The sequence below is a fragment of the Rhinopithecus bieti genome, unplaced genomic scaffold (genome assembly GCF_001698545.2).
Source record: "Rhinopithecus bieti isolate Rb0 unplaced genomic scaffold, ASM169854v2 scaffold_56246, whole genome shotgun sequence".
NCBI lineage: Eukaryota > Metazoa > Chordata > Mammalia > Primates > Cercopithecidae > Rhinopithecus > Rhinopithecus bieti.
The window spans coordinates 565,870-579,967 of NW_016821943.1; positions in this window are offsets into that span (position 1 = coordinate 565,870).

Below are 14,098 nucleotides of genomic sequence, written 5' to 3' on the forward strand. Positions count from 1 at the left end.
ATGCCTACATTTTTCAAAACAAGCTTCTAAAACACCTCGGGGCTGTGCTGTTTCACTCTTGGCAGAGGAGTCCAAGCCGGGAACCGCAGCACCGCCTTTGTGATCTAAAGTTTGCAGAGCCCGGGTGCTGCTTCCTGGCTCCTGGGGCCCTCGGAAGTCTCTTGGGTCCCTGGCTCCCCTCCAGGCCCACCCTGCCCTGCTCAGAGCAGCCCCTCGGCTCAGGTCGGGGGAGCAGGCTGTTGCATATTGGCATTTCAGCCCGAGGCCACCTCCCCAGCCGAGACTCCCCAGGAGCTTCAGCTCTTTCCTGCTTTCATCCAAGTCGGAAATGCCACTGGAGCGTGTCTCTGTGCTTCCTCCTGAGCCAGCAGAGGGCCAGCCCTGTTCTGTAGGAAAGGCATGGGTGCCTGAGGGCAGGAGAGCCCTGAGTGCCAGTGGCCAGCCCCATCTCCCATGGAGGAGGCCGTGGAGCCTCCTCCAAGTCCCCAAGTCACTGCAGCTGCAGGTTCCATGTGGCCTGGGGCCTCCCCAGGGCAGCAGCTGACCAGCAGCCCAAGAATCTTGGCCTGCTCAGAGGGGTCAGAGCGGCCCCTTCATGGCAAGGCCACTGTGAGGCTGGCTGGCCTTGACCACAGCCTGAGAGACAGGGGTGAGGACGGGGCGTGGGGCACTCACCGGGGTGCCCGCCATGCTCAACTGTGTCCAACGCAGAGCTTTTTCCAGGCGGCCTGTGTGTGAGCCCCTCCCAGGACCTTTGTCACCCACCTGGGACTATGATGTCCAGATGGCAGTCTTGTTTTTCTCAGTAGCCGGTGCTTGACTGGGAGGAGAGCGATGCCAGTGCTGATCCAGGGCCTGGGCTCCAGGCTGCAGGCAGAGCCATAACCCCAAAGGAGACCAGAGGGTGGCCACGGGGAGGCCCTAGACGACAGGATCTGCAGGGAGGGGCTGGGGTGCTGAAGGACGCAGCCAGGGCCTGCTGCAGCATCTCTACCCTGCAGACCCAGAACAAGCACACCGCCCTCCCTCCCTGCCTGGGGGTGGCAGGTCTCCTGGGTCTCCTTGCACATGGAGTGGTTACATTTCTGCAAGTGTCCCAGTGGCGCTGGGCAGGCCTGCCAGGCTAGCTTCAGGCCCCAGACCCCAGCAGACAAACACTGACCCTCAGCAGGTGTCTGAGATGCCAGCGCTGGGCAGCCTGCTGGTATTTCCGCCCCTGAAGTCAGGACGAGGGACTAAACCCGCACTGTTCCTCTACGAGTGCTCCGGTCCACACCTAGGCATGAACGGGGGCATTGGCTGGGAGATGGGCTAATCCTTTCTCCTTGTTTTCCATATCTGTATGGCATGTTTTACAAGGTGCTATTGCAAGTAGGCAAAAAACAATAATAAAATTGTCACTTTTTGGGAAGTAGCGTTTTCCCAGCCCTGAAGAAGGAGAGGGACCCCAGTGCTGGGGAGAGAGGGGTTGCCGCATGGCTCCCTGCCCTGCTTCTAGCTCCTGGGCCTTCTGGCCTGGGCCTTGCCCACTACCCGCCCTCCACCGCACATTGGGACGTCCACATATGGAGAAAGGAAGTCCCACGGGCCCCTGCCCTGCACTGCGGTGCTGGCGCTGCCCTGTCCTGGCTGCCCTGTCCTGGCAGGGGAAGGGCCAGCTTGTTCTGCCTCCTCCCTGGCTCAGCCCCCAGCGGGGAGGGCAGCAGCTGTCTGGGGTGGGGAGAGACGAAAGCTGGAGCAGGGCTGCGGCGGGTGGGCCCCTGCCTCTGCACACCACACACCTGCAGGCTGGGCTCCCGCTTCAAAGGCCGCGGAAAACTCAGGGCAGCAGCTCAGGAGCCAAGCAGGGAGTGGGGCCAGCTAAGGGAGAGTGTGCGGGGTGCAGTGAGGGGCAGAGCAGGGAGGTCCCCCACACCAGGCAGGTGGCCCAGCCCCAGGGACCTCGGCCACAGCGGCCTCCTGCCCCCAGTGCTTCTCCCCCAACCCAGAGGTACCACTTGTCACTTCTAACCCTTAGCTCTTTTTTCCAAAACATGCCAAAAAGGGTACAAAACAAACGTGCAAAAAAAGAGCAAACGTAACGCAAACCCTGGTGGGCCCACCGCCAGGCCAAGAGCAGACGCTGCCACCGCCCCACCCTGCGCTGCCTCCCGGAGGCAGCCCCTCTGGCCTGTGAAACCGCCTTCTCACAGCCGCTTTTTCCCTCCCTGCTGTTTTAGGGTGGCTGATCCACATCTCTGGTGGTGGGGTCTTACTTCATTATCCCCTCTGTGTCATTGCATGAGAAGATGACAGGTTCTTTGTTTACAGTGGTACACATTTGGGGCTGCTATTGTTGTTTTAATTGAATTTTTCCAGCCTTATTGAGACCAAATTGACAGACAAAATTGTGTGATTTAATATACCTACACATTGTGAAATGACGACCACAATCGCATGAATCGACACATCCATCAGCACAGTTACCATTTGTGTGTGTGCATGTGTGTGATGAGAACACTTAAGATTACTCTCTTAGCAAATTCCAAGTAAACGAGGCAGTACTGTTAACTACAGTTGCCATGCGTTACATGGAGACCCCAGAACTTACTCATCCTGTCTGACTGAAGCTTTGCACCCTCCAATCAACATTTCCCCATTTCCCACCCCAGCCCCTGGCAACCATCCTTCTACTCTCTGATTTTATGGACTCAACTTAATTTTAATTTTATTTATTTTATTTTAGAGACAGGGTCTCACTCTGTCACCAGGCTGGAGTGCGGTGTCCTGAGCCTAGCTCATTGTAACCTCGAACTCATGGGCTCCAGTGATCCTCCCACTTCAGCCACACCCCACTCCGCCCCACCCCCCTGCCCCTAGTAGCTGGAATTATAGGCATGCACCACCACCCCCAGCTATCTTTTTATTTTTCTTTTTTTGTAGAGACAGGGTCTTGCTATGTTGTCCAGGCTGGTCTTGAACTCCTGGCCTTGAGAGATCCTCCTGCCTCAGCCTCCCAAAGTGCTGGGGGTTACAGGCATGAGCCACCACACCTGGCTGAGTTCAGCTATTTTAGATTCCACGTATCAGTGTCTTTCTGTGCCTGGTTTATTTCACGGAGCATAATGTCCTTCAGTTTCATCCAAGTTGTTGCAAATGGCAGGATCCCTCTCGTCGTGGCTGAATAACATTCCGTTATGTGTACATATGTCTGTATATATACACCACGTTTTGTTTATCCATATTCATCCATCAGCAGACACTTAGGCAGAGTCTCTATCTTGCTTTTGGGAGTGCAGCTATTCTGTGAGATACTGATTTCATTTCACTGGGTATATACTCAGAAGTGGGATTGCTAGGCCATATGTTTGTTCTATTTTTAATTTTTTAGGTGGGGCTGTTCCTAGCTTTAGACTACTCTTTTTTCTTTCTTTTTTTTTTTTTTTGAGATGGAGTCTCACTGTCTTGTCCAGGCTGGAGTGCAGTGATGCGATCTCAGCTCACTGCAACCTCCGCCTCCCGAGTTCAAGCGATTCTTGTGCCTCAGCCTCCCAAGTAGCTAGGATTACAGGCGCATACCACCATGCCCGGCTAATTTTTGTGTTTTTAGGGGAGATGGGGTTTCACCATGTTGGCCAGGCTGGTCTCGAACTCCTGGCCTCAGGTGATCCACCTGCCTCAGCCTCCCAAAGGTATGAGCCACCATGCCAGGCCCAGACTACTCTTGACAATGCTGTTTGTGAAAACTCTTGAAGGCATGTCCTGGTGCACCCAAGTCCACATTTGTGTCGAGTCCACACCCAGGAGTGGGATTTCTGAGCTGTGGGATGTGTGTGGATGTTCCCTGGCGGCACATCCCGGCCAACGCTTCTGCAAATGAAGCAGCTGTGGGGTGTGGGATCACCGTGGTCTCCTTTTCTTTTCTGTGAATGAGGCTGAGCCAGTCTCATATGTTCACTTGCCAGTGGATTTCATCTTTTGTGGAGTGACTGTTGAAGTATTTTCTCTCTTTTCTACGGAGTTTTCTTCTTTCTCACCAGTTTCTGGGGGTTCTTGGTAAAAACACCAGGTCGTAAGTGTTGCAAATATCTTTTCTCATTCTGCACTTGTTTCATCCTCTTGAATGGCGTCCTTGGGTGGACAGAAGGTGTTCATTTTACTGTAGTAAATTCTCCAGAGTGCTTTCCAACAGTCCGGTAGCTGTTTCATTTTGTCCTTCACGCTCAGGTCTCTAATACACCTGGAGGTGATCTTGTGCGGCCCGAGGTGGAGTCATGCGGATTCCTTTTTGGAGGAAAAAAAAGCAGAGCCAGCACTGTTGTTGAGAAGCCGCCTCTCCCCATATCCCCCCAGCGCCGCTTTGGCTGTTCCTGGGCTCTCCCTCCTGCTTCTCTGTCCCTGAGCCAGGAGCGTTGGGCTGCTGTGGCCTGATGAGAAAGGCTGGCATCACCCAGAGCAAGCCTTTCCACCTTGCTTTTCAGGAGACCGTCTTGGTTACTTTGGACTTTGCATTTTCACGTAAAATGCAGAATTGGCTTATCAAGTTACACACACATATACGCACACTTGTTGTGATATTTATGGGGATTGCATCGACTATACAGATTAATGTGAGGAAAACTAATACCTTTACCATATTGAGTTGTGCAATCTAGGAACCTGGCACATTTCTGTATTTACTTAGGTTGACTTTAACTTTCAGTAAGGTTTCAGAATTGAGTGCAGAGAAGTCTTGCCCGTCTTTTGTTAGATTTACTCCTGGGTACTTGATTTTTTTCACACTATCATAAATAGTGTCTTTTCTTTAATCTCATTTTCTGGTTATTGCTGGCACATAGAACGACAATTGATTTTTTACATTTTCTAACTTTATATCCAACTTCCTGACAAAATCCCTTACGAATCTTGATAAATCATCTATGTGCAGAGTCATGGGGTTTCTACATCCACATCCAGTCACGGCAGCAGTGGGGCTCCTTTCTACTCATTTTACTTTTTGACGCATTTTTATGTTTTCCTGTGCTGGCTGAGACCTCCCATGAATTGTCTCATAGCAGTGGTGTCGGTAGAAACCTTGACTTGTTCCTAGTCTCAAAAAGCAAGCGTTCGAGGTTCGGCATTGAATACGATGTGTGCACTTGTGTGTCTGAAGCCTTCTTCAGATTGCCAGCTGCCTTCTACTCCTCATATTCCCAGCATTTTTAATCACAAATGGACGTCGACTTGCATTCCATGGCTTCTCTATACCTCTTCAGATGATAATATGATTTTCTCCTTTAATCTGTTAAATTGGTCACTTAAATTAATCAAATTAATGGCAAATTAAATTAATTGGTTTTCTGATGTAAAGCATAGCTGTGTTCCTAACAAAAGCCCAACTCTGTCATGGTGGATTATTTATCCTCTTTGTATATTGCTGAATCAGTTTGCTAATAATTCATTTGAGGTTTTAGAAACTTTATGTGGAATTGGTCTGGAGTTGTCCATTCCTGTACTGTCTTTGTTAAATTTTAGTATCCAGATTATGGTAGCCTCATAAAATGGATTTTTCTGTCCAGAAGAGTCTATGTGTTTCTGGAATTATTTCTTGAATGTTTGGAATAACTCACTGGTGATGCCATATGAACCTAGAGTTTCTTGCTGGGAAAATTTTGAATATTCATTCAATTTAATGATTATATAAAAAGTTGCATTTTCTATTTCTACTTACATTTGGTAAGTGGCTTCTTTCTTTCTTTTTCTCTTTCTTTCTTTCTTTTCTTTCTTTCTTTCTTTTCCCCTCCTTCCCTCCCCTCCACCCCCCGCTTTCTTTCTTTCTTTCTTTCTTTTCTTCTTTCGATGGAGTTTTTGCTCTTGTTGCCCAGGCTGAAGTTCAGTGGCGCAATCTCAGCTCACCATAACCTCTGCCCCCCCAGTTCAAGCAATTCTCCTGCCTCAGCCTCCTGAGTAGCTGGGATTACAGGCAGGCGCCTCCACGCCCGGCTAATTTTGTATTTTTAGTAGCGATAGGGTTTCTCCATATTGGTCAGGCTGATCTTGAACTCCCAACCTCAGGTGATCCACCCACCTTGGCCTCTCAAAGTGCTGGGATTCCAGGCGTGAGCCACCACACCCGGCCAAGTTGCATTTTTGTAGAAAGTTTTTTGTTTTATATAAGATGTCAGGATTGTACCCTTCTTACAGGCTAACAGGTTGCCCTGTTACTGGTTCATGGGTGCCAGCAGAAAGCATGAGACTCCCACATTAAAGCCTCATGGCACATCAAGTAGCAAGAGCGGTTTGTGTTGGTTTCTGTTGCTGTCCAGGTCCTGCCAGCATGGCATGGAGGGGCAAGGAGATGCCGTGCACAGTGGGTTTGCATCACAGCCAAGAAACACGGAGCCTGGGGAATGCGGCCGTTCCAGAGCAAGCCTACTGTTCACCCCCAAGGCGACAGTTCATCCCTCAGGGTGGATCTCTGCAAACACAACCCTAAGAAATGACCCAGACAAAGAGTGGACAGGGCTTTGTATTCTCTTGTAGTTGGCAAAAAAGTGCAGAGGCACACCAGAGTGCCTCTCCTACCAAGCCACCTCCTCAGCCCCACACATTCTTGACCAAATTCAAATGTTCACACCAGTGTATGCCACGCCGGCAGCCAGAACCAAATCCTTCTGATCTCCTCCCACTGCAAGTGGGCGAAGCCTGCTGTCCACAGGAATCCCACAGCAGGACCTCAACCGTGACCCTCAGGGGTCCAGGCACAGCCAGCTGCAAAGAGTGCTGCAGAGCCCCATAGGTCTAATTTGAGAGAGCCAGGATGCAGTCTAAGGCCTGGCTGTTGTCCTTGTGGCCCATGCAAAGAGTTTAACTGCCCTGTTGATGCCACTGTCAATAATTACAGAGGCAAAGAATGAGCCAAAAAAGCGGCTCCCGCTAGGATGACCAACTCGTCTTGGTTTATCCGGAATTGAAAGTCTCATGTCCTGGGGACCCCCTCAGTTCCAGGCTAACCAAGGTGGTGGGTACCTTGATCCCTTTCCCGACTGGAGAGGCATTCCAAGGCTCACTCCCTCCCAGCAACCCGAGTCGCTCTGTCTGAGATTCGCCATTCACCTTGCCGTGGTCCCTGCTGTGCTGATTTGGTTAAGTTTTTTTGCCACGTTGCCGCACGTTTGCAGCTTTGACCACCCTACACAACGTAACCCACAGGTGCTCAGATGACAGGGAAGCTATGAATTCAAGTCAGCAAGACAGAAGCGAGGTTGTGCCCACACATGCACTTACAGGGGGGCATGCTTGGGTGCAGATACCACCTGCATCCACAGGACGGAGGTGGGGAACCCAGCGCAGGTCAGGTTGCCAGTACGGCAGCAGCCTGACTCAGGAGGGCCATGGGGCACCTTGCCAGGTGCTAGATTTAAGGGGCAAAGAATATTCATTGTTCACTCAGCCCCCTGCACCTCCCGGGGTCTAAGGTGGTCCCTGGTCAGGAGCCGGGACTGGCGCTCTCCCTCCTCAACCAGGAAGCCAGAATGCACATCCCAGGAACTTTCACTCACCTTTCTCCAGTTTGTCCTCAGCTCACACCCAGACCTGTCAAAGGGTGGCACGGGCACAAGGCCAGTAGGAGCACCTGAGTGAGAGCCACAGAGATGCCCTGCTCCCAGGCTGGCACCCGCGGACTATCGCAGATGAACCCAGCTAGCAGTGCCCTCAACCAACCCACCCACATGTTCATGACCCAGGACTGTGTCAGCCCCACAGGAGAACCCAGGTGGCCGAACCAGAGCTGAGTGTGAATTCCTGAGGCCCCTTTTTGGCTGGGCTGCCTGGAGAGCAAACCAACCAGGTGGGCTGGGGCAGCTATCAGGGAAAGAGCTGCATCAGGCCCAGAAATGGTCAGGGCCAAACCCCAAGGCTTCCAGGTAGGTCTGTGTCACCCTGCAGAAGCCCCACCTTTTGTCCTGTTTATTACCCAAAGGGTGGCCACGCAGAGAAGAACCTGGATGACAGGATGACCGTGTTCAGGACCAGACTGCCCGCCCATAGTGTGTGGACCAGGAGCAGATGCCCATGGTGTGTGGACCAGGAGCAGGCAGGGAGGCAGAGGCAGGAGTCTTTCAGAGTTGATTTTTGAGGAGGCTGATCTAGGGCTTGAAAATACCAGGAGCCTGTGGATGGGAGGGATCCTGGAATGTCCATCCCTACATGATTAGTGACCCGTGGCTGAGTGACCTGAGACAAAGGGGGCATCACTTTCAAATGCAAATTGTCCAGAAAGTCAAAAGCGCTCAGCAGTGTTGCCAGGGTGGGCTAATTGGACTGGAACAGCAGCACAATAACCTGGAGAGTGGAGACCCCACTGGTAGTCCTGGGGGCAGGGGCGGGCGTCCCCCACAGTGAGACAGGCAGGCCAGCTTCTGTCAGGAGACATTAGCCTGGTATGTGGAAGTTGCTTTTGCCAACTCATGCACGCCAACTCACACAGGCAGCATGGGGTCCCTGTCATCGCCTAGTCCACGATGATGGCTGCATGGCCACTTCTGGCCCAAGAGGGATCCAAGAGGCAGCGCAGTCCAATGAGAGAGCACCCTTACCATAGGCAGCTACACGAGCAGCCCAGGCTGTCGAATCGGTGGCCAGGATTTGTCTGCACACCAGTGGGCCCCAAATGTGAGGGTGTTAGTGTCTCAGGCTGTGGTCTTCCGAGTGGCAGACCAGACTGCAGACCAGGGCAGCAGCCTTTTTCTGTAGAGGGCCAGGTAATGACTATTTTCAGCTTTTCAGGCCATAGGGTCTCTGCTGTTGCCACAAAAAAGCAGCCATAGACAGTAAGTACATGAGTGCGCTCAGCCATGCTCCCACAAACCCTGTTTCTGAAACCAGGCTGGGATCCACAAAGGATGGATGGTCACATCTGACCTAAGGCCTGTTTGTGTATGACCTGTGAACTAAGAATGTTCTTAATACTTTTAAAGGGCTGCAGAAACAAAAAGAACAAAAAAGAATATGCAACAGAGACCACGTGTGGTCCACAGGGCCAGAAATATTTTCGATCTGGCCCTTCCCAGAAAGTCTGCTGGCCCCTGGACAAACCAGACCATTTGCAACAACCAAAATTCAGTCAAACTTCAATGTTTCTGGTCCTTAAGAGTCCTAAGGCCAGGGTGGCAGCTTCCAGCCCAGCCCCAGTACTCGCTGGTCTTCTGCTGTCTCCCAGAGTTGGCGCTGGGGCTGGAGAGCCACTGCCCAGGGGATGCCATTGGGCTCCAGCTTAGCCGGACCATCTTTGAACCAGGCCCAGGCATTGGGGGCCCCGTGACTTGAGTACCCCACAGAGCCAGGGGCTCACTTCAGGCACTGGACCAGAAGGTGAGCTTCCCCAAAGGTGTAGCTGCCATTTTTTCTTATAAATCCAAGATGGCTCTTGGCTTTGGTACTCTTGATCATACCATTTCCTTTAGGCCACCAGGAGCTGTTGGGCACTGCCCTTACGTGATCAAGCTTAAAAGCCCCCAAAATAGGGGTGTCAGGTCAGTGAGTCACAAAGCCTTCATGGGTCATGCTCTTTTTCTATAAGTGCTCGCTGCAGGCCAGTAGCTACCCCGCCTTAAAGGGGGTGAAGTGGGGTCCTGCCCTGGGCAGGGGTTGCTGCTGGACTGGGAAATGGCCTCTCAACTCCAGCTGGCTTCCCTTCTCTTGGTCTCCACACTGTTTCTGCAGAAAGAACAGAGAGGCAGGGAGAGGCCATCTATGGGTCCCCTCTTACCTCTGCATGCCACAGTCCCTGAAAGTCCCCTCACACTACAGGACGGGAACACGCAGGCAGGAAACACCATGTCAATAGCAGTTCTACCTTCAGGTGTGAAAGCTGCACACACCCAAGTTCCATCCTCAAGCTCACTTAAGCATCCCCACTGCAACAGCCTCGCTGTAATTCTAGTGTCTTCTTCCCTATGGGAACACCTCCAAGGGGTTTAGCATGCATAGGAGTTGGGGGGTCAGCACAGCTGTGCGGGACCACAAGAGTAGAGAGTGTCGCAGAAGTGCTGGGCCACTTGCCCCCTCCAGCTGTTAGCTCCTTGTGAGTGCCCGTTCCTCTTCCCCACCCCTGCACTTCCCACATCCAGAGAAGGTCCAGGCTCAGAGGCTCCTCCCTTCCTTTGTCCCTCCCTCCCTGTTTATTCGCACACCATTCTGTTCAATCTTTTAAAGTATACAAATCAGTGGCTTTTCATATATGTGCAGAGTTGTATATCCATCACCACAATCCGTTTTGGGACATTTTTCCTTACCCTGAATAGTAACCCCATGCCCTTTAGCTCTCACACCCCAGCCCCCCATCCACTGCAGCTCCAGACAGTCACAATCTATGTTCTGTCTCCCCTGGATTTGTCTGTTCTGGACATTTCATACAAATAGAGTCATAGTCTTTTGGGACTGGCTTCTTTAGTGTTTTCAAAGTTTATTCATGTTGTAGCACAGATCAGTACTTTGTTTCTTTTTATTGCCAAATAATATTTTATTTGTTTTTATGTATCCATTCATTAGTTGATGGATATTGGTATTGGTTCTACTTGTTTGGCTATTACGAATAAAGCTGCTGTGAATATTTACATAAACATTTTTGTGTGGACATGTTTCCATTTTCTTGAGTATATATGGTAGTGTAAGTGGAATTGCTGGTGTGTATATTAATTCTTTGTTTAATTATTTGAGGAAACGCCAGACCATTTCCAAAGCAGCTGTACCATTTGGGTTCCAATTTCTCGTCAACACTGGTTATTATCTGTTTTTTTCATTACAGCCATCCTGACGGGTGAAAAGTGGTACCTTGCTTGTGTTTTCAATCTCCCTCTCCCTAATGGTTAATGCTGTCAAGCATCTTTTTGGATGTTATTGGCTCCTTCTAAATCTGCTCTAGAATAATGCCTATTGAAGTTTTTATTATTGAGTTGTAATAGTACTTTATATCTTCTAGATATATATCCCTTATCCGATTATGATTTGCAGGTACTTTCTCTCATCCTGTGGGTTGTCTTTTCACTTCCTAAAGGTGTCCTTTGAAGCACAAATGCTTTTAATTCTGATAATACTCAGTTCATCTATTTTTTCTTTTGTTGCCTGTGCTTTTGGTGTTATATCCAAGAAACCATGGGATAATCCAAGGTCACAAAGATTTATACCTCTCTTTTATTCTAAGAGTTTTATAATTTTAGCTCTTACATTAGGTCTTCGATCCATCTTGAGTTAATTTTTGTATATGGTGTGAGGTAGGGGTCTACCTTTATACTTTTCATAGGGATGTCCAGTTTTACCAGCACCATTTGTTGAAGATACTATTCTTTCCCCCACTGAATAGCCTTGGCACCCTTGTCATGACAAGAGCCAAATCAAGTGGCCTTGTTTCCAGCCTACCTCTCACTGCTCAGCTTCATCAACAGGTAGGATATAGAGGAACCTCACTCTCCCCACCCCACACCACTGCAAACACTTAATACTTGTGGAGAGCATTCCCCACTGGGATCCTAGAAGACTTCTCATTTCTCCTAACATGAGCTGTGGTGGCCTTTGTCCTTCCTCTTCCAGAAAGTCATTATTCTGTCATGCTAACATTCCCCCCTCCATTGTTTCTTCTTAAGCCAGTTTTGGTAAGCTGCATTCTTCAAGAAAAGTTTCTATTTTACCTAAAATTTTTGAAAGTATTGTTATAAAGATATTGATAAAATCCTCTGATTACCTTCTTTGATAGCATGAGGGGCTGAAATGGTAGCCTCTTTTTCAGTCCTAAGCAATTTGTACCTTCTCTTTCTTACTTGATCACTCTCACCAGAAGTTTATCTATTTTATTAGTTTATTTTCTTATTTATTTATTTATTTTTTTCTGAGACGGAGTCTCATTCTGTCGCCCAGGCTGGAGTGCAGTGGTGCATCTCCACTCACTGCCAGCTCCACCTCCCAGGTTCACGCCATTCTCCGGCCTCAGCTTCCCACGTAGCTAGGACTATAGGCACCCGCCACCACACCGGGCTAATTTTTTGTATTTTTTGTAGTAGAGACAGGATTTCACCGTGCTAGCCAGGATGGTCTTGATCTCCTGACCTCGTGATCCACCTGCCTCGGCCTCTCAAAGTGCTGGGATTACAGGCGTGAGCCACTGCGCCCGGCCTATTTTATTAGTTTAAACAAGTTTGGGCTTTGTTGGCGATTCTCTTTATTCAGTATTTGTTTTCTATTTTATTAACTTCTGCTCTTAATTTTTATTTTTTCTTCTCTTACATACGAGTTTAATATATATTATTTTATTTACTAAACATGAGTTTGTTTGCTAAATATTGTGTTCATTTACTATATAGATACTAAAATATGCATGCAATCCTATAAATTTCCATTGAAGTTCTGCTTTCTCCACATCCTCACAAGTTTTGCTAAATAGCGTTTTGTTATATTTCTTTATACAGTTATTTATATTTCTGTTTTCTTTTGCCTCCATTTCCTGGTGATGAGAATTTTTATTTTTTAACCTCTACTTTTTAAGTTATTATTTCTAGTATAATTACACTATGGATAAAGAGCAAGCTCTGTAAATTTTGCAGTCACTTGAAATTTGTTGGCAATTGATTTATGGCCCAATATGTGGTTAAAAAAAAAAAAAATGGGCCGGGCGCGGTGGCTCAAGCCTGTAATCCCAGCGCTTCGGGAGGCCGAGACGGGCGGATCACGAGGTCAGGAGATCAAGACCATCCTGGCTAACACGGTGAAACCCCGTCTCTACTAAAAAAATACAAAAAACTAGCCGGGCGAGGTGGCGGCGCCTGTAGTCCCAGCTACTCGGGAGGCTGAGGCAGGAGAATGGCGTGAACCCGGGAGGCGGAGCTTGCAGTGAGCTGAGATCTGGCCACTGCACTCCAGCCTGGGTAACAGAGCGAGACTCCGTCTCAAAAAAAAAAAAAATGGTTCCATTTGTGATATCTTTTAAGTCATTTATTATTTGTCTTGTTCAGATTTTCTTTATTCTGACATATTATCTTTGTCCGTGCCTGGTCTGGTCTTTTACTAGAGAAGATACGTTGAATATCCCACCATGATTGTGAGTTAAACTATTTCCTTTTGTCAAATTTTCATTTATATGTGCTGAGGCCTTGCTATTGGGTATACACAAATGCAGAGCTCTTATATCTTTATCATGATGAAGTAGATCCTCTTTACTTCTAGCGGTGCTTTTTGCCTTATGGCCTTTTTAATCTGATAATAATATGATTATACCAGCTCTTGCTTTTGATTAGCATTTGGATAGTATATCTTTAAACTGGAACATTTAATTCATTTTCTCTTTTTTTTTTTTTTTGACAGACTTGTTCTGTGGCCCAGGCTGGAGTGCAGTGGTACGATCTCTGCTGCAGCCTCCACCGCCCAGGTTCAAGCAATTCTCCTACGTCAGCCTCCTAAGTAGTTGAGACTATAGGCATGTGCCACCACACCCAGCTAATTTTTGTATTTTTAGTAGAAACGGGGTTTCACCATGTTGGCCACGGTTGGTCTCAAACGCCTGACCTCAAGTGCCTGCCTGGGCCTCCCAAAGTCCTAGGATTACCGGCGTGAGCCACCATGCCCAACCTTACTCATTTTCATTCGGTACATGTCTGGTGTAGTTGTATTTCACTCTACTACTTTTTTTGTTTTGTTTTGTTTTGTTTTGTTTTGTTTTGTTTTGTTTTGTTTTTTTGAGACGGAGTCTCGCTCTGCCGCCCAGGCTGGAGTGCTGTGGCCAGATCTCAGCTCACTGCAAGCTCCGCCTCCCGGGTTCACGCCATTCTCCTGCCTCAGCCTCCCGAGTAGCTGGGACTACAGGCGCCCGCCACCTCGCCCAGCTAATTTTTTTGTATTTTTTAGTAGAGATGGGGTTTCACCGTGTTAGCCAGGATGGTCTCGATCTCCTGACCTCGTGATCCGCCCGTCTACTTTTTTTTTTTTTGACAGAGTCTCACTGTGTCACCCAGGCTGGAGTGCGGTGGTGCTATCTTGGCTAACCGCAACCTCTACCTCCCAGGTTCAAGCCATTCTTCTGCCTCAGCCTCCCAAATAGCTGGGGCTACAGGTGCCTGCCACCACACCCAGCTAATTTTTTTTTTTTTTT